Genomic DNA, 19,750 nt, shown 5'->3' on the forward strand with positions numbered 1-19,750 from the left:
ATTTCAAGGCAACTGGCTCACATGATACACCCTCATGGACTACTCCATAATCCTAAAATTTTCTTTGTGTCCCCATAAGATACAGTGCCCCCCTCCAGCAGGAATTAGTAAGAGAAGCTACACCCAAATTCCCAAATATACCAAGCTGGCTTTGGGGATGTGTAAAAAAAAAAAAGAAAAGGGGAAGTTCTGTGGGATGGTCTCTATGGCAAATTGCTCTGATTGGTCAATAAATAAAACACTGATTGGCCAGTGGCCAGGCAGGAAGTATAGGTGGGACTAACAGAGAGGAGAATTGAGAGACAGGAAGGCAGAGGGGGTCACTGCCAGCTGCTGCCATGACAAGCAGCATGTGAAGATGCCGGTAAGCCACAAGCCACAAGGCAAGGTACAAATTTATAGAAATGGATTAATTTAAGCTACAAGAACAGTTAGCAAGAAGCCTGCCACGGCCATACAGTTTGTAAGCAATATAAGTCTCTGTGTTTACTTAGTTGGGTCTGAGCGGCTGTGGGACTGGTGGGTGATAGAGATTTGTCCTGACTGTGGGCAAGACAGGAAAACTCTAGTTACACTTTCTTATGAGTCTCTGTATTTCTTCAGTGTCTGTTGTAACGTCTCCCTTTTAATCACTCACCTTATTGACTGAGGATCATTGCAGAGGGTGTGTGAAGATTGTAAGAGCCAGAGGCAGTAAATGACTGCAAGGAAAACAGTACACTCAGACACAGCAGTACAGCTGCACATATGCAACTCCCATTAGTCATGACAGAACCTGTGTAAGCTCAAGCCAGACCAAACTCCAGCAAGGAAAGAGACCCTGGAAACCAAGGCCCACCCCTAGCTGAGGAACTACTGACCACTTATAATTGCTGCAAGAGGAGGAATTCAACCCCTGGTAAACTGGTAACACTCCAGAGGAGAGCTACATATCCAAAACTATAAAGGGTGCACATATTAAAGTTAATGGGTTAAAAAAAAATTGGACACAAAGTTGTCTGGGTAGATAAGTAGGGCAGGTCTGGGGAAGTTGGAAAGAGGTTAATATGGTAAAAATATACTGCACTAAATTTTCAAAGAACTAAAAAACTATTAGCTTATATTAAAATCTGCATTAAGTATACTATTTGTACAGAACTAATTCATGCTTTTATTTTCTAATATTTATAATGTCTCATCAAAATAATAAGTCTGCAAATCAGAATTAATGTCATGCTTAACTGAAAACTTTTAAAGGGAGCAGAAGTAGAAGTGATATATAGATCTTAGGCCACCTTCAATAAAATTTCACTTTCTTTTTTTGAAAATAATAAAAGCTGATCTAACTTTCATATAGAAATGAAAGAGGTCTCCCACTAATAATGTGTTGGGGTTTGATTGTGATTTAAGCTTTAGTAATGTTTCTTTTACGTATGTGGGTGCCCTTGTACTTGGGGCATAAATGTTCAGAATTGAACCTTCATCTTAGTGGATCTTTCCTGTGACGAGTATGTAATGTCCTTCTTGATCTCTTTTGATTGATTTTAGTTTGAAGTCTATTTTGTTTGATATTAAGATAGCTATACTATCTTGATTCTTAAGACCATTTTTTTGTTAAAACTTTGCCCAACCTTTTACTCTGAGGTAGTGTCTATCTTTGAAGTTGAGGTGTGTTTCTTGTATGCAGCAGAAAGATGGGTCCTGCTTTCATATCCACTCAGTTAGCCTGTGTCTTTTTATAGGTTAATTAAATCCATTGATATTAAGGGGTATTAATGACCAGTGATTGTTAATTTCTGTTATCTTTTGGTGGCAGTGTGTGTGTATTTCTCTTCTTTGGGATTTGCTGCTGTGAGGTTATCTATTGCCAGTGTTTTCGTGAGTATATCTGAGTTTTTAGGTTGGTGTTTTCCTTCTAGTGCTTTCTGTAGGGCTGGATTTGTGGATAGGTATTGTTTAAATCTGGTTTTGTCTTGAAATGCCTTGTTCACTCTGTCTATGGTGATTGAAAGTTTTGCTGGGTATATTAGTCCATGGTCTCTTAGTGTCTGCATTACATCTGTCCAGGTCCCTCTGGCTTTCAGAGTCTCCATTGAGAAGTCAGGTGTTATTCTGATGGGTCTACCTTTATAAGCCACTTGGCCTTTTTCCTTTACTGCTCTTAATATTCTTTCTTTATTCTGTATGTTTAATTGTTTAATTATTATGTGGCAAGGGGACTTTCTTGGGGGGGGTCTACTCTGTTTGGTGTTCTATAAGCTTCTTGTATCTTCATAGGTATTTTCTTCTTTAAGTTTTTGTGGGACAAAGGACACAGTCAATAAGACAAAATGATAACCTACAGAATGGGAAAAGATCTTCACAAACTCCACATATGACAGAGGGCTGATCTCCAGAATATATAAAGAATCCAAGAAACTAGACATCAAAATACCTAACAGTTCAATTAAAAAATGGGCTACAGTGCTAAACAGAGAATTCTCAACAGAAGACTCTCAAATAGCCAATAGACATTTAAGGAATTGTTCGACACTCTTAGTCATTAGGGAAATATAAATCAAAATGACTCTGAGATACCATTTTACACAGGTCAGAATGGCTAAGATAAAAAACACTGAAGGCAGCTTATGCTGGAGAGGATATGGAGCAAAGGGAACATTCCTCCATTGTTGGTTGGAATGCAAACTGGTACAGCCACTTTGGAAATCAGTATGGCAGTTTCTCAGAAAACTGGGAATCAATCCTCCTCAAGACCCAGCTACACCACTCTTGGGCATATACCCAAGGAATGCTCTATCATACCACAAGGACACATGCTCAACTATGTTCATAGCAGCATTATTTGTAATAACCAGAACCTGGAAACAACCTAGATGCCCATCAACTGAAAAATGGATAAAGAAAATGTGGTACATATACACAGTGGAGTACTCAATGACATGAGGTTTGCAGACAAATGGATGGAACTAGAAAATATCATCCTGAGTGAGGTAACCAAGACTCAGAAGGACAAATTTGGTATGTACTCACTCATAAGTGGATACTAGATGTAAAGCAAAGGATAACCAGACTGCAACCCACAGCTCCAGGGAGGCTAGCTAGTAAGGAGGATCCTAGAAAAGATGCATGAAATGCCCAGCGATGGAGAAATGGATGAGATCTACATGAGAAAACTGAGGGTGAGGAGGGGTAATGGAGGGCAAAGGATGGAGGAATGAGAGTTTAGGGGAGTGGGAAGTTCGAGCTAGAATGAGAACAGAGTGGAAGAGCAAGGAAAGAGATACCATGATAAATGGAGGCACCATGGGAATAGGGAGAAACAGAAGGAGGTTCCCAGGAATCCACAAAGATGACTCCACCACAGACTACTGGCAATGGTCAAGAGGGTGTCTGAGCTGACCTACTCTGGTGATCAGATGGCTGAATACCCTGTCATGATAGAACCCTCTTCCAGTGATTGATGGAAGTAGATACTGAGATCTATGGCCAGGTCCCAGGCGGAGCTCCAGGAGTCCAATTGATGAGAGAGAGGAGGAATTCTATGAGCAAGAGATACCAAGACCATGATTGGAAAAAGTACAGAGACAGTTAGCCAAACTAGTGGAAACACAAGAATTGTGGACCAATAGCTGAGGAGCCCCCATGGTACTGGACTAGGTCCTCTGGATAAGAGAGACAGTTGTTTAGCTTGAACTGTTTAGGGGGCCCCCATGCAGTGGGATTGGGACCTGTCCCTAGTACATGAGCTGGGTTTTTGGAGCCTAGTGCCTATGGTGAGATACTTTGTGCAGGCTTGGTGCAGGGAAGAAGGACTTGGACCTGCCTCAACTGAATGTATCAGGCTCTGCTGACTCCCCGTGGGAGACCTTGCCTTTGAGGAGGTGAAACTAGGGGTGGGAGGAGGGAGGATAGGGGAATCTGTGGTTGGTATGTGAAATGAATAGAAAATCTCTCAATAAAAAAAGGAGGAAAAGAAAGAGATGTTGACCAGCCCAATCAATCTTAAGAACAAAATCAGAGCAGTCACATTTCTCAATTTCAAACTTACTACAGGGCTGTAACAGTCAAAAGATCATTTTCCCAGCAGAAAACTAGAATATAGATTTAAGAAGTAGAACTAAAACTCAAAAAATGAATAGGGGTCTTTGCCAATCACTCTCCACCTTATATATTGAGTCAAAGTCCTTTACTGAACCCAAGGCTTGCTGTTTTGGCCCATCCAGCTATCCAGCATGGTCCTGGGATCTTTTCTCTGCCTCCCACAATCTGAGATTACAGGAGTATTATGTGGCTTTCGTGTGGGTTATGGGGATCTCAACTCTGATCCTCGAGCTTTCACATCAAGTGCTGTCTAGGCATGTCTACAGTCTTACACATTTAACTGTTTTATTGATCCACAATCTATACATGAAGTATACTATATTTTATTATAACTTCATTTACTGTGTTATAACTTGACACCTGTACAATGTGTATAATCCAATCAGGGTGGTTAAAGCATCCATCTCCTCAAATATTAATCATTCTTATTTGTGGGAACATTTTATGTCTTTCTATGTACACTGATAGATCTCATAGATTTTGGGAACAGTTAACTTACTAAGGAACAAGAGCTGCCTCCTTGTCTTCATATGCTGGGGTTCCCTCATCGAGCACCTCTGTACCCCCCTTTTCTCTGCCATGCTCAGCCTCTGATGCTGACTGTTTCACTCTCTCCTCCTGAGACACGGGTTTTAAGTTTCTATAAATGAGTGAGGACACATGACACCAGTCTGTGTCTGAAGTACACTCTTCAATTTATTGCAATGGTCGATTTTATGTTATGTGAATATTAGCTCAAAATTCAAAAGCAGTTAAGGTGTATTTTTAGATTGCCATTTGTTGGTTTTGAGCCTTAAGCCTTAACAGTTGTGTTATCACTCCAGCCCCAAATGACACTTATGGAAGATTTTTTTCCCCAGTTTCCTTTAGCCCTTCTCTCTGGAGTTCCCTTCCTAGAATAAACTTCAAAATACCTTCATTCTATTGCAACTAATTTTTAATAGTTTGGGGGTTGTAGTGGTGTTTTGTGACATTTTTTAATTAAGAAAATTTTTTATTCATTTTATATATTAATCAAAAATCCTCCTCTTCCCTCCAACCCACCCCTCCAACCTCTTACTCCCAACCCATCACCCATTCCCTCAAGAAGGTAAGACCTTCCATGGGGAGGTACATTTAGTGGAAGCAGGTCCAAGCCCCTCCTTCACTCCCCCTCTGCCTCAAGACTGTGTGAGGTGCCCCATCATAGGTAGTGTGCTGTGGATATCGTTCTATATAAATAAAACACTGATGGCCAGTGACCAGGTAGGAAGTAGGTGGCCAGGCAGGAAGTAGGTGGGACAAGGAGAGAGGAGAATTCTGGGAAGCGGAAGGCTGAGGAGAGACACTGCAGCCACCACCAGGACAAGCAGCATGTGAAGACGCCGGTAAGCCACCAGCCACGTGGCAAGGTATAGATTTATAAAAATGGGTTAATTTAAGATAAAAGAACAATCAGCAAGAAACCTGCCATGGCCATACAGTTTATAAGTATTATAAGCGTCTGGGTGATTATTTTATAAGTGGATTGTGGGACTGCGGGGCTTGGGGAACCTGGAGAGAAGCCCTCCAGCAACAGTAGTGGGCTCCAAAAAGCCTGCTCATGCACCAGGGATGGATTCTTATCCTACTGCCAAGGGGGGCCCTAAAACAGATCAAGCTACACAACTGTCTCGCTATGCAGAAAGCCTAGTCAAGTCCCATGCAGGCTCCACAGCTGTTGATCCAAATTTCATGAGTTCCCACTAGTTTGGTTTGGTTGTCTCTGTAGCTTTCCCCATCATGATCTTAATGTCCTTGCTCATAGAATCCCTCTTCTCTCTCTTCGACTGGACTCCTGGAGCTCAGCCTGGTGTTTTGCTATGGATCTCTGCATCTGCTTCCATCAGTTACTGGATGACAGTTAGGGTATTCACTGATCTGATTACTGGAGTAAGCCAGTTGAGGCACCCTCTCCACTATTGCTAGTAGTCTAAGCTAGGGTCATCCTTGGGGATTCCTGGGAACTTTCCTAACACTGGGTTTCTCTCTATCCCCTTGATGTCTCCCTCTATCATGGTATAACTTTCATTGCTCTCCCCCTCCATCCTTGTTCCAGCTCAACCATCCTGTCCCCTTATGTTCTCATCCCCCACCTCTTACCCTCCATTGCCCATCCCTCATCCCAGTCTACTCATGGAGATCTCATCTATTTCTCCTTCCCAGGGTGATCCATGCATCCCTCTTTGGGTCCTCCCCGATAGCCAGCTTTTCTGGAGCTGTGGGTTGTAGTCTGGTTATCCTTCGTTTTATGTTGTTTATTTATGTTGTTTCTTCCACTAGATTTCACTGTTCCTAGCACATTCCTGAGATCCCTCTAGTTATGAGTCCTGTACATTTCAATTTTATTAACCAAGATGGGTCTTTGATAGTGGTTTCATCTCTTTTATTCTTCTCTACACTTTACCAGGTCATTGTTCTTACTCATTGCTCTTGCTCCATTAACCTGCAAGCCGTGATTTAAATGTTTCCAATCAGAAACCCATGGCTTCTTAGTGAAAGAAGTGTTTGGCTTGTAGTGGCCCCTTATCAAACAAAATGTGCCAAGACTTGGGATAAATACTATGAAAGTACCAGGAGCACAGTGACACTGGGGAGTCTTGAGACAGCAGACATTCCAATCCTGTATTCACAAGCTATGCCCAGAGCCAAGTTTTAATCATCAATGCCATAGTGCTAAGCAAGACATTGAGGCACAGAAAGATCTCATTCCCCTCTGTGTCCCATTTTGATCCACTGAATGGTATGTATACAGAGAACCAAGTAGGTCAACACATACCAGGTAGACAAAAGAGGCTGTCCCGTAGTGACCATTCCATGGGGAAGGTGTAGGAAGCTGTGATGATTCCATAGGGATGCGGGTGGTAGGTATGGATGTGAGGGGGGAAAATGTGCTTGGTAAGAGTGGGAAAGTTCTCATGATCTGAGTCAGGGTGAACTGAGAAAGATTATCCTCAAGGTCCTTTCCATGTCCACAAAAGAATGCCTTGGCAAACTCTCCTGGGGAAGTACAGTACCTCAGATAAAAACAAGACTCCATTGAGAACTTCTGGCCTGGGATGCAGACTTCAATAATGACATGCCTGATAGAGTCCTGAACTCTTTCCAATAACCCTCTTCAGATGTAAAAGCAGCAACAGCACACATCATCTTGTAATTGTATGAAATATGACTCTTAAACTTTTAACCAGAAACTCAAAAAAGAAAGGAATTCTCTCTGTAAAGCTATCAGAGAAACATGAGACCACAGCTCAGTGAAGGGCCAGTCCATGGGGTTGGCTGTTTAAAAACATAAACCCTATGGAAGTCCTTCAACTTATGAATGAGCACCCAAGAGAGAAAATCCAAGGGAAACTTTATAAGATTTTAGTGCCAGGAATTATGGGAAGAACCAGAATTCTGCACAAAAAATATTTTTGAAAAACAAACAATCTTTGATAGGCAGTAGCATCTCAAGAATTGGAGAAATAATAAGCAAACATGTCAAGTCAAGAAGGACTCAAGAGTCCAGGAAACAGAGTGAAATATAGCAGATCGGCAGAAGGCAGGGAGTGTGTGACTTTCATATTAAGTACATCTAACAACCAACGTGAAAGTCCAGTTCTGCAAGAAATAGTGAGACTTTTTTTTATTTTGAGACCTGATTAAAATTTATCTAAAGAATATTATTTGTACTTATCTCTATCACTTATCATTGCATAACATAACTGACTGTATTTTTAACTCACTAATTTCATTTTAAATCACATAAGACTGTTTCAGACGATTGATAAAGTCTAAGTTTACAGAAGATTGAGCAGACACTGGACTCCTCTATATAAAACAGGCAACCTGCAAAAAGCAACTGTCAATTTTAACTCTGCAGCTCCAAAACTGCTCCATACCTTACCAGAGAAGGTAATCGATACGTGGCTCCTGATTAAACACTGTTCTGAAGTCCCTGCTCACCACAGTGCTGACATTCAATAAATGCACTTAACTCAGAAATGAAACGAAATCTATTTTACACTGTTTCCCCCATTTTTATAAGCTTCTCAAAGCACTGTTAAAGTTTTAGTCTTTTGGGCAATCAATATCAAGAATAATAGTAATGGCCAGTACATATAAACCACTTGGTTTATATAAAATACCTGTTTTATCCTTCATTCTAGATAAACAGCATTTGGTGACCTAATGATCAGTGGCCTGGTGATCATACTACACCATTGTGTGGAGTTTTGTTGAAATTAGTAGTTTGTATTTTGTTTGAAGAAAAGAGTCCCCATCCCCTCACCATTTGGAATTCCTATAAGAAATCACTCTGCTTATTTTCCCTAAATGCAATTGTGAGTCCTGACTTGTCAGAAGATTGCAAAGACAGGAAGTCACTGGGTAAGGTCAGGAAGGTCACCTCTCACCTGACTGGCTGTATGACACACATGCATGATACTAGTGTAGAACATACCAACATTGTCAACAAGTCACAGAGTCATTTGATTCCCTTGTGCCTCGAGAAAATCTATATTTAAAGTGTTACAACAGTTTTATGCTAGGAGAGGCAATGCTGCATCTCTTCTTGGCTCCCATGTTATTGTTCTACATCTCTGATATGACAGCAATTTCAAAAATAAATCAAATAAAACAATCAGGTGAACAAAACAGTTAAGCCGTTTTCATGTGCAGAGAATTGTACTTGGTGAAGGGGGTGGGGAAAACTCACAGAAGCATCAAAAGGAAAGCTTGGCTTTGTAGGTGTTTACCATTGCTTTCAAAGGAATAGCTATGGGCCTGCCCTGAAATCAGAAAAAGCAAGCCCGATTGATGTGATGGGTGCTACTTTTGTTTACTCTCCTCTTGGGTTAGACCATGGAAAATGGAAAGAGTTCACTTCAGCTTCATACAATTCAAATTTTTAAAAGAAAGGAGGAAGAAAATGGGACTTAGACAAAAAACAGCATAGGATGTTTCGGTCTCTGTGCAATAGACATGGGGTATGGAAGGATGATGATGTTAGATTCCAAAGACAATGTGCGAATCAGCCTCAAGGCTTACACACACACACACACACACACACACACACACACACAATTAATAAAAATAAATATTTTCAAACACAGAATCAAATGCTGTATTTTCCTATTGTCTCTAACCTTTGGGTTCAGGTCAATTATCATCCCATAGTCTCATCCATACTGAAAGAGGTGATTGAATTAGTAAACACAAAAGCAGTGTCATGGCTCAAATCAGGCTGTTCCTGGCAAAAATCCCTCTGAAGTGAACCTCCAATCCTTGGTCATACATACAGGGAAAGTGCTGCTGGCTTAGTTAATTGATTCGTGTAAGCAGGAAGCAGATATAATTATTGAACCAAAGAAGCATTATGAGAGCCCCAAATAAACAAAAGCAGGAATGCTCTCCATTCTCATCAAAGAAACTTTCTTTTATTTCTGCAGCTGATGGAAATCATTTCAGAAATCTACAATGGTTCAAAGTGCAGATAACAGCTGACCACAGGGTTCCCAACTCTGACTCCAACATCTGTCAGGTAACCCCTACACCCAAGGGTCGGAGAACATTGCAAAAGGGTAGACAGCAAGACTGTAAGAGCCAGAAGATTAAGATTTATGCTTGAGATGGTATCTCCTATCCATGACAGAGAAGCCACACCAGTGAAATCTCAACATGGCTGCCTAAACAACACCAGTTGACCAGTCAGTGTGGATGGGGTGGGGAGATCTCACAAGGCCCCACCCTGGAGGAAGAGCCACAGTCAATCAATGGCTGGTGAGAGAGGAAGAATCAGTCTTCTCTAAGGATGAGTCCTGATAGGTGATCCAATCCCAACTGGTGAGCCCTAGACACATGGACACAGGAGCAACACTAAAAGACTCAGCGGGTTGTAAATGTGTGTGTTTGTGTACCTGTGTCACAATAATGATTATAGAAGAAAAGGACCTGAACTAGAGAGAGAGTGGGCACAGTAGAAGTTGGAGAAGGAAGAAAGGAAGAGGTAGGAATTATGTAAATGCAGTACTGACATGAAATTTAAGATTGTCAGAAATACATGCCTCACATTACACTGTGAGGACTCTCCTGAAAATATGTTCTCCATCTTTATGTGTTTTCAGATAGACAACATACAATTGCATATAAATAGCATGACAATTACTTGCTTGATTTTATTTTGGAGATTATTTTTCTACTATATATGCATACATATATATGGTGTGTGTGTTTGTGTGTGTGTGTGTGTGTGTGTGTGTGTGTGTGTGTGTGTATTTCTGTCTGACTCTGCATGCCAGTACTTGTGCCAGTGGAGGCCAGAAAAGTCCATCACATCCTCACAAGCTGAAGTTACAAATGATTATGAGATGCCTGTTGTGAGTGCTAAAAACTAGACTCAGGTCCTCTGCAAGAACAGGAAATATTATTATCATCCCCTGAGCTATCCCTCCAGCTCCATCATTGATTTTGTTATACTGAATTCTGACAATCACTTTGGAATAGTATCTGCTTCTATACAAACAAAGCTAATGCTATCCATAGATATATTACATAGTATAAAAGCTCATTGACTCGTCTATCTATACATTTTACAGTAGAGATGTAAAGGCAGAGAAAGCTACATGCTCAAGCCCATAAACTCTAGCTACTATTTAGATTAATTTTCGGTTGCTGCCATAATAATTACCATAGCTTAAAACACACACCTGTTCTCTCATTGTTCGGTAGGTCAGAAGTGTTGCATCGACCTCTGGGCTCAAATCGAGGTGTTTGCAGGCATGAGCTCCTTACTGGAAAGTCTGGGAATGAGTCCAACTCCAAGTGCATTTAACTGTTATCCTAATTCAGCCCAGTGTAGCTCTGCACTGAGGTTCCTGTTGTGCCTGGCTGGCAGCCAGGAGGGAGTGCCCTCTCTTCCAGGTTGGCTATGTGTGTTTTCTTCTGCTCTCTGTGAGCTCCTGGGGGCCTTTGTTCTGGACTTTATTTGGAGGCTGGAGGCTCCATCAGCAAGAGTGTTGTGTCAAATATTTCTCCAGATCAGAATGTCATACTTCTCTGACTGTAGACAGAGAAAGTTCAGTACATAGGTAGCTATGTTGAGACAATGTAAGTAACTGCTCTATTAAGAGCTATCAAGGTTTCTTACATCTAGAGGCTTCCCTGCCATTGGTGTGGCCCAATCCAGGTTCCAACACTTATTTGAATCATGGTTGGAGAGGTCATTATTCATCCCACCAAAAACTGCTCCGTTTTCATGTTAGTTTTGCCTAATCTTATAAATCACAGTAATTTACTACTGTAAAGGTTTTTCAACTAACTATTTATTTCAACTAATTTAGGATTAAAAATCTAATCAAAAAGGTGAAGCTAGCATAGGCCTGGGGCTCCACAAATAGGCAGCTTCCCACTATTATCCTGCTCTTCATCTTATACACTCTCCCAGGAAAAGCCACAAATGGGATGGCTCTAATGGAAAAACGAAGAAGGAGATAGTGGTTGCTCTTCAAGAGACTGTGCTTCCACCTTCTCAAGCTCCCCAGTTCTTTGCACCTTGCTACACCCTAAACAAAAAGATTGGAGAAATTGGAAAAAACTTCTTCCGGAACTCCAGAGCCAGTCTTTTCTTACTCTGAGTTTGTCCTAAACTGTACCACTGCCAGATGCCACTCCAAAGAGCAACATCCACTTAATCTCTCTCTCTCTCTCTCTCTCTCTCTCTCTCTCTCTCTCTCTCTCTCTCTCTCTCTCTCTCTCTCTCCCAGACACTACTAAAAAAATCAGGTGATAATGTGTCAGTTACGTATCAGTCATGAATAATGATTTACAAACCCACAGGAACTCATTCCAATTCATGATATTATCCACCCATGGCTTATAAATTATTTACAAAAGGCATTCTAATTAATTCAACCTGAGTGATCACTAGAAATATCTTGAGCTGGCTTTAGGGGCTCTTTCATATGTTTTATTTATTCTATTGACAATGGCTTAAAGTCGATATTAATGGAGCTTAAAAGAGAGAGAGAAATCTAATAGAAGGCGGCTATCAGAAGGAATAAAATGCACAATAGAAATAGACAGGTAAAGAACTGCTCAAAGAACAAGGATCATTTCAGATCTGTGAAATATCTGGTCATCTAAAAGTCTAACATTAGACAGGCAGGCAGGAAATAGGCTGAGTGCATTAATTTCAGGACATGTTCCCCTATTTAATTAAGTTCTAATAGGAAAACATTTTTCCCACTAAATGAATTTAATAGATGCCCTGTCTTCAGAAAAGATAGTAAAGCATCTATTGTGCAATTACAGAACCTCAAAGCAAAAACTATCAGAAATAATTAAGATTTGAGAAAATGTGAAGTTTATCATATTTACATCAGATAAATGTAGATGTTAATAAGCAAATGTCCTATTATAATGCACTTGTTTTGGGATCTGGGAAAGCCATCTTTATGTCGTTAGTATCATGCCTGCATTTCATCTACTGAGCTCCAGTCTTGCCTTGTTGCATCTACTGAATTCCTTAACCTCATCAAGCTGTATGGCTTGTTTTTATGTGATGAAGCCACTGTGTTCTATTTTTAAATGATACATGATATATTTCAGGAGGTAGCCATCCAGTTTGCTGGTTAATAGTCCAGAAAACAAAGCTGTCCTTTGGAAGAGCACATGGAGTGTTTCACACTCTGCTGACATTGTTAAAAAGAAGTAATGGCCCACAAAACCATGTCATGTCACAGATGCACACAGACTGTTGGAACTCGTGGCAAGTGTTGGCTCTAAACCAAAGATTGACAGAGCTCATCAGGAAGACATCTGGAAATAAACGAGTCACAATTCAATTAAAGAAAGCTTATTAGATTTCGCAGGAAGATTTCTGGCCATGACTGACTGAAGTATTGAGCTAAGAAGAAAAACATGCAGAGGGTCCATGTTTTAGGACGCATAAATGCATTCAGCACAGGGAACCCCCGGAAACTGGGCTCTAATGCTACCCATCACCTTAAAACTAGACACCTTCATCTTTTGTCTCAGCCAGAATGTGAGTCTAGAGAGAAGGTGGCAGCTGATTATGGAAATAGGAACAATTGGACTACCAGGCCAGAATCACCTTTGTACTTGTGACTTAAAGATTCTCCAGTTAAGCATCCCAGAAGTCCTTAGGAAAACACAGATTCTAGCCCATCACCTAGACTTAACCTCTCACCTCACTTTTTCTATAAACCCTAGAGGCATCTGAGTGCTGACATTGAGAATGGGCAGTGCTTTTAAAGTGGCTTTGAAAACCATGGTCCAAGGATAATTCCCTATCTTATCACTTAAATTATAATAATGAAGTCAACTAGACAAGATTGCCATATACATTAAAAAAGAAAGTATCTGATGCATACTGAAGATTTGTTCCCATGATAAGGCCAATCAGTAGTACTCACAGATGGGCAAAGCCATAATGCTGAGTATTATGGAAACCAATTCTTCCCTCATGCTGACTGGTAAAGTGAAGTACATCATTTAGTTATGAAATTAATACACATTTTATCATCTGTTTTATACAGTAGATGAAAATTTCATCTTTGAGGGACTTTTAACAAAGAGGCAGATCATGAAACATTACTTTCTTATACCCCCAAGATTGTCAAAGATAGCAAAAACACAGCTAGAGATGTAAATGCATTTGCTAGAACATGACCTGAGATCTGGTGGGGAGAGATCCTGGATGCATAAAGGAGGCAAAGGCAAGATTTTCACGGTTAAATTCTACAACTGATGATGTTTTTCAAGGTTGTATCTGATACCTAAGGATTTTATTTGTAATTATGAGAAGACAATTGCTTTACAAGAGAGATTAAAACTGAAGTTTGGAATGCTGCCATAAAAATAATAATTCTATTCTCTGACTCACATTTTTAAAGAAAGATCAAACTTCAGCTAAAGCCTTTCTTTCTGCCAAAAAGAATAGCTGGGAGCAGAGCTATAGAAATAATTGTGTTGCGGCACAGAGTAATTCTTAAACCTGACAATGAATACAACAAAAATTTAATAATCTCCATAACAGTGTTAGTTCTTCCCTGAACTCTTACTGATTTGTATACTAAACCCATGATATGATAAACATTTCAGGCCCTCTAATGTGTAGAGCTGTTAATGACGCACATAGATTTTTTTTCAGAAAAGAATCTTTAAAGCAGTTTCTTAGCTGCATTCATAGGAAAGGGGTGTTTGTTATTTTGAGTCCTAAAGGAATCCTAACCTCTAATGATGATAAAAAAAAATCAAAGCTTGCTTCTCCTCTCTACATTGTAATATACTTTCCAGGACAACAATTCCTCTTTAAACATGAAAATTAGATCTTCCGACAATTTGCCATCACAAAGTTTAAATACATAGTGCTGACGGTTATTTATGGCATGAAGTAAGCTCTCATTATTAACTCAAGAGGACTCCATGTGCCTAAAGTTGTGACATGTTTAATAAAATTGAACAAACAACCAACTATACAAAAATGTAAAACATTTACTGCCCAGAGCTCTTAACAGCAAAACTGTCAAAAGGTCAAATTAGTGAAATAGCTGGTGTGTAGTTTTTAAAAAAAAAAAAAAATGGAATATATGCAAATTTATGTTAAAATGACTCAGGGACACAGTATCATTCCACATATACAGGAAAATGATAACTCTTAGTTTATTAATACCAAAGGCAAATATTAGAGTTGAACTCAGAAGGAAAATAAATAAAAGCTAGAAGCAAAATAGTGAAATCCATGATTTAAAAACCATATGAGAGGATTAGAAATTAAGTCTACATAATCTAATGTCCATGAACTCCAGAATAAAAAGTTGATTTTAAAATTTATTTTAATGTAACTTCTGTGATTGGAAGTCTGGGAAAGGACCCAACTCAAAAACAAATCTTGTGCACTTTAGAGTTTATATAGAGAATTAGTCCAGCAGAATGTATTTTATTTGAAGAATGCAGTGGATACCAAGGAAGAACTTTCATTGTGTCGCTGTTCAGACTAGACAAATTTTAGTCATTCATTCTTTTCATAGCTACTTCTAGGGTTCTCTTTTTCCTCACTCAACTCTTTCAGACTTGGATTCCGTGTCTTGACCATACCACCTACTTAATTTACCTTAACACGATCTATTAAACTCAAATGCTGGGGGCTGGAGGGATGTCTCAGGTGGTAAAAAAAACACTTGCTGCACAATCATTAGAACCTGGGTTTAGTCTCTAGTACCTATGTATAAGCTGTGTGTGGCCACACAGGTCCACAATCCCAATGCTAGAGAATAAGAGACAGAGAGATTTGTGAGGCTTTAGCCATCCAGTGTAACCAAATCAGGTTCACTGAGAGACACACATACCCCCATCTCAACATTCAGGCAGAAAGAAATAAGGACACTTGATGTGTTCTGTGCATACATAGGCAAATACACATGCCCCATACCACCTTACACAAAGTTAAGTTCAACCCTTGGCTGACTGTACACCTGTGTCTACAAAGCTGATACACTCACTGCTCAAAATACTAACACCAAGGAAGGGAATATACGGAAAAAAAGAAGCCAAGGACTGAGGCACAGATAATGATCTGTTACTAGATGTTGGGGATGTGTGGATCAATCAGTCAAGTGGACAAATGGAGGATGGCTAGAGAGGCGGCGGCGGCGTCACACCCAGACAGCCAAACCATCACGGATTTGGTTCTATTGCTCTTGCTATTTTCTCCATACATTTTTTATTCTTCTGGTTCTCAGCCATCATTTCAAAACCTACCCTCCTCCCACTGCTGGTTCTGTCTTCTTGCTCAGTAGATGAAATTCCAAACATCTATCTTGTTCTAATTGTTTTAGTGAAGTTTCTCACCCACATAAAGCATCTGGGATGTCCATGGAAGGAACAGGAGCCATTTGAAGAGAAATTACTGCAAAAACTCTTTTCTTCCCCTCTGCCTAACATAGTCCTTGCCTACTTCACCACAAAGCAGCTCCACTCCTATCATGAGAATGTGTCTTCCTTGTGCTTGCTAAGTCAGGTCTCTTATTGTTCTAGAACTTCTGCCTGCACTTTCCTTTACTCTACATCTGCCATCCACTGTCCATTTGCTGCTCTTGCTGCTGTTTTCTCTTCTGAATAGACTTGGATCGAAATGGCATCTGTCCTCATTTATCCCCTTCCTCTCCTCTCTTCGAACCTCGGGCATCCACCAAATAGGTTTAATCCTGACATCTGACATTTCTGATCCTGATGAACTTTGTGTTACAAAATGTAACATTCATTTCTAAACTCGTGTTTACAGCCTTCCTGTGGCATTTGATCATGGTGCATTCCATTCTCCCTGGAACAATTTCCTTGTACTACAAGACACTCAGAGTTTCACACTTGTCACTACTTCCAGCCTCTCTGTCCTTTTATTTCTCTACATTGCCAAGTCCTCCACACTACCCCAGTGATGGATGCTCTATATGCCTCTACCTTCTCTGTCTTTTCTACCTATTTTCCTTCCTTTGGTAGTTGTGACCATTCCCCTACACGTTAAGTATCAACAATTTACCGACTCTCCCAGTTGTATTTCCCATCTGTATGCCTTCTCCAAACTCTAACCTTATTATAAAACAAAGAACAGCCCTAAAAACTCGTACAGGCACAATCTAAACAGTTCATCTCCTTCCCAGGTGTGCCCACTTTGTCCTCTTCTTTCTCACATCCCATAAGTATACCACCTCACAGCTAACAGGTAAAGAAGAAATAGAGTCACTCTTGAATACGCCATCCAGTTTCTTTTCACTGTTTCAATATATCTCCTTTGTGCTGCATACACACTATATTTAGAGAATGATTCTTCCTTAGCACTTAAAACACTAGTCTCCCAGCCAAGTCTCTCTTACCTACAGCACTTGTGAAGTCTTTCAGTTCATTGCACTATTTCACCTTCATCAACCCACAGCTCACTTTCAACACAGAAGCCACAGTGATGCACTTAAAATCCTTGCTAATGTGCCTTCTGTGCTCTGAAGGGCTCTTGTCTCTTCAGTGGCTCCTGTCTCACTTAGAACTAGAGTTAATGCCTTTACAATGACCTCTAAGCCACTACCCATTTACTTAATCCATCCTACACTCTTCATACTGATTCAGAAATGCTGGCTTCCTTGATTTTCCTCTGACACTCTCGACCCTCGCCCAGGTGGGTGCTTCCAGATGCCTATTACCTTCACCATCAAGATTTTGCTTAAAATTCACACTGTCAATGCTACCTTCCCCACCTCCTTTTTAATTAAAATGCTGCATGTTATTTAACACCCTCCATTCTGAACTCTACATTCATTTCCCCTTCTCTCCTGTGCTTTTCCACATAATGGGTCATTGTACTTGAAATATTGAATTTTTTCTTTATTTGCTCTAATTTTCCCATTCTCTAACTATAGAACAACAATCTCTCTATGGTAGAGATTTTGCTCACTCAGTTCCCTGGCACATTTTCAACATTCATTACAAAACCTGGCATACAGTTGGTACTTCATAAATATTTGTTGAATAAATGTCCGTAATAAATTGAAACTACAGATACAGAACAATAGATACTGACATATCTCCATGAAACTTCGGTCTGCTAATTAAAATATGTAAAACAGGCAGCACAGGTCCTGATTAATAAATGCTAATATCCTTCTAAATGACTTCTCCATGTCTTACATTAGTAGCAGTAGACCATATAACAGTGGACCTACATATTCAGAACCTGTGTCATTTTTGGAAAACACCTTTGCCGTCTAGCTGTAGAAACAAGCAGTTGAGTTTTCATAAAACCTACCGCACGCTAAAAGCTAAAGATCAGTACAAAAGATGTGCTCTAGAAGGAGTCCTGGGGTTGTCAAAAGGCAGGCTTTCTTTGAGGGCTAAAGAGCCTCAGCATTTGCCACTGCAATGCTAAAGTGTTTGGATTTGAAATAGAGAAATATAATCAGCTTGATTCATCTCCACAAATAAATAGTATTAAGTCATCCTAAAACTACAAACCCTTGCTTAGGGATCATCTCAACGCAACACACCATAACCTGAACAGCTGCAGCATTTGAAGAAAAACTTGTTCATGTTTCCAGTCACTACTCACACTTGAGAAATCAGTTGCCCAGCTTGTCGCTAAGAATCACAAGTTAGGCAAAACAATTAAATGATAAATGATAAGGAAAGAATCAGCTGTGATGCCTCTTCACCCCCAGCTCTCAGTTGAAAAAAAAAAAAAAAAAAAAAGCTTTAAGAATCAAGCCATAGCTCTGCCACTGGGACTGAGTGTTGCTAGGCAATTGCCTCCTACTGTGGCAGCCTTGGGAAGGAAGAGCTCTTCTGCCTTTGGCTGTCTATTAGGTAAAATAACCTGTAAGACAACTCCCAGCTCACACATTTAATATGAGGTGTTTTTGCAAACTGCAGTCCTGGGTGAGGTACAGACATCCCCTGCAGTGTATGGAATATCAATGAAGCAGCTATTGTTATGCTGAGTACAGATGTTGAGTTGGCCAACAATGCCACCAAATCTACTTAGCTATTGGTTTCCATCCTTCAGTCTCCCTACTTGGCAGCTACTCAGCATTGGAGTCAAGAGAAGATTCATAAGACATACACACTTAGAAATGACGACCCTAGAAAATCTCTAATTTCATGAAGAAACCGGCTTCTTTGATGGACAGCTTCTATCGGATGCTGCCATCGGCTGCCTCACCTTCACCCTCCTCAGCGACAAGGTTTGCCATGAAAAATGCCCCTATTCTGTTTCTTCTTGTCAGCTCTTTTATCCCATCATGTTTATTACTGTGCATCTGCCACCTGGTGTCAAAAGAGATACTGGAAGAAAGTCAAGGTCCTGTTTAAGTAAATTAGACAAGGTCACATCAGACTTTCAGTTTGCTAGGGCGCATTAATATGTCTAGAAGCATGCCTGGAACCTCTGAAAAGCTCACTTTGTCAGCTTCCTCCTCTTAAAACATATCTCTAACTTGATGGATCCTTCCTATCTCACTGATCCCACAGTCACCCAAATCCCTGTTGGGCCTCATCTAGACTGCTGCAGGTTAGAAAACCTGTAGGTTCCTGCTCATGCTGAGCTTCTCTGCACCGCATACATAGTGATCTTTAAAGTGTGACTTGTGCCATTTCACTGTCTTGCTCAGCATGCCTGCAAGGCTTCTTGACACTGACATAAAATCCAGACACATCGCCACGAACTACAGGACCCACAGCCCCTGCCCTTGCTTCTATCTGACATTTTTTTTTCCTTTCTCTTGCATATTTTCTCTGCTGTAACCATCTCAGACTCCTCGCAATGCCAAGGCCATAACCAGTGTTTTATCCACTCTTGGTTCCTCTAGTTTCTGACACAACACAATTAAGATTTGGAAAACAAGAGAATGGTTTTAATAGAAATTTTTGGAAATAAAAAGATGCAAAAGCATTCCTACTAAAAGTCCTTTAAGAGAAGGATGATCAAAAGCATGAAATGGTGCAGAAATGAAGGTGGAATAAAATCAAATTTTAGGGATGGAAAGATGGCTCAATATACAAAGTCATTGCTCTCTTCTCCAGTTGTGAGGTCTGGTTATCAAAGTCCTCAGAAGGATGGGGACAGGTGGCAAAGGGGAAAATGAGCCCCAGGGACAGACAAAATGTG

This window comes from Peromyscus maniculatus, chromosome 21 (assembly GCF_049852395.1).
Source record: "Peromyscus maniculatus bairdii isolate BWxNUB_F1_BW_parent chromosome 21, HU_Pman_BW_mat_3.1, whole genome shotgun sequence".
NCBI lineage: Eukaryota > Metazoa > Chordata > Mammalia > Rodentia > Cricetidae > Peromyscus > Peromyscus maniculatus.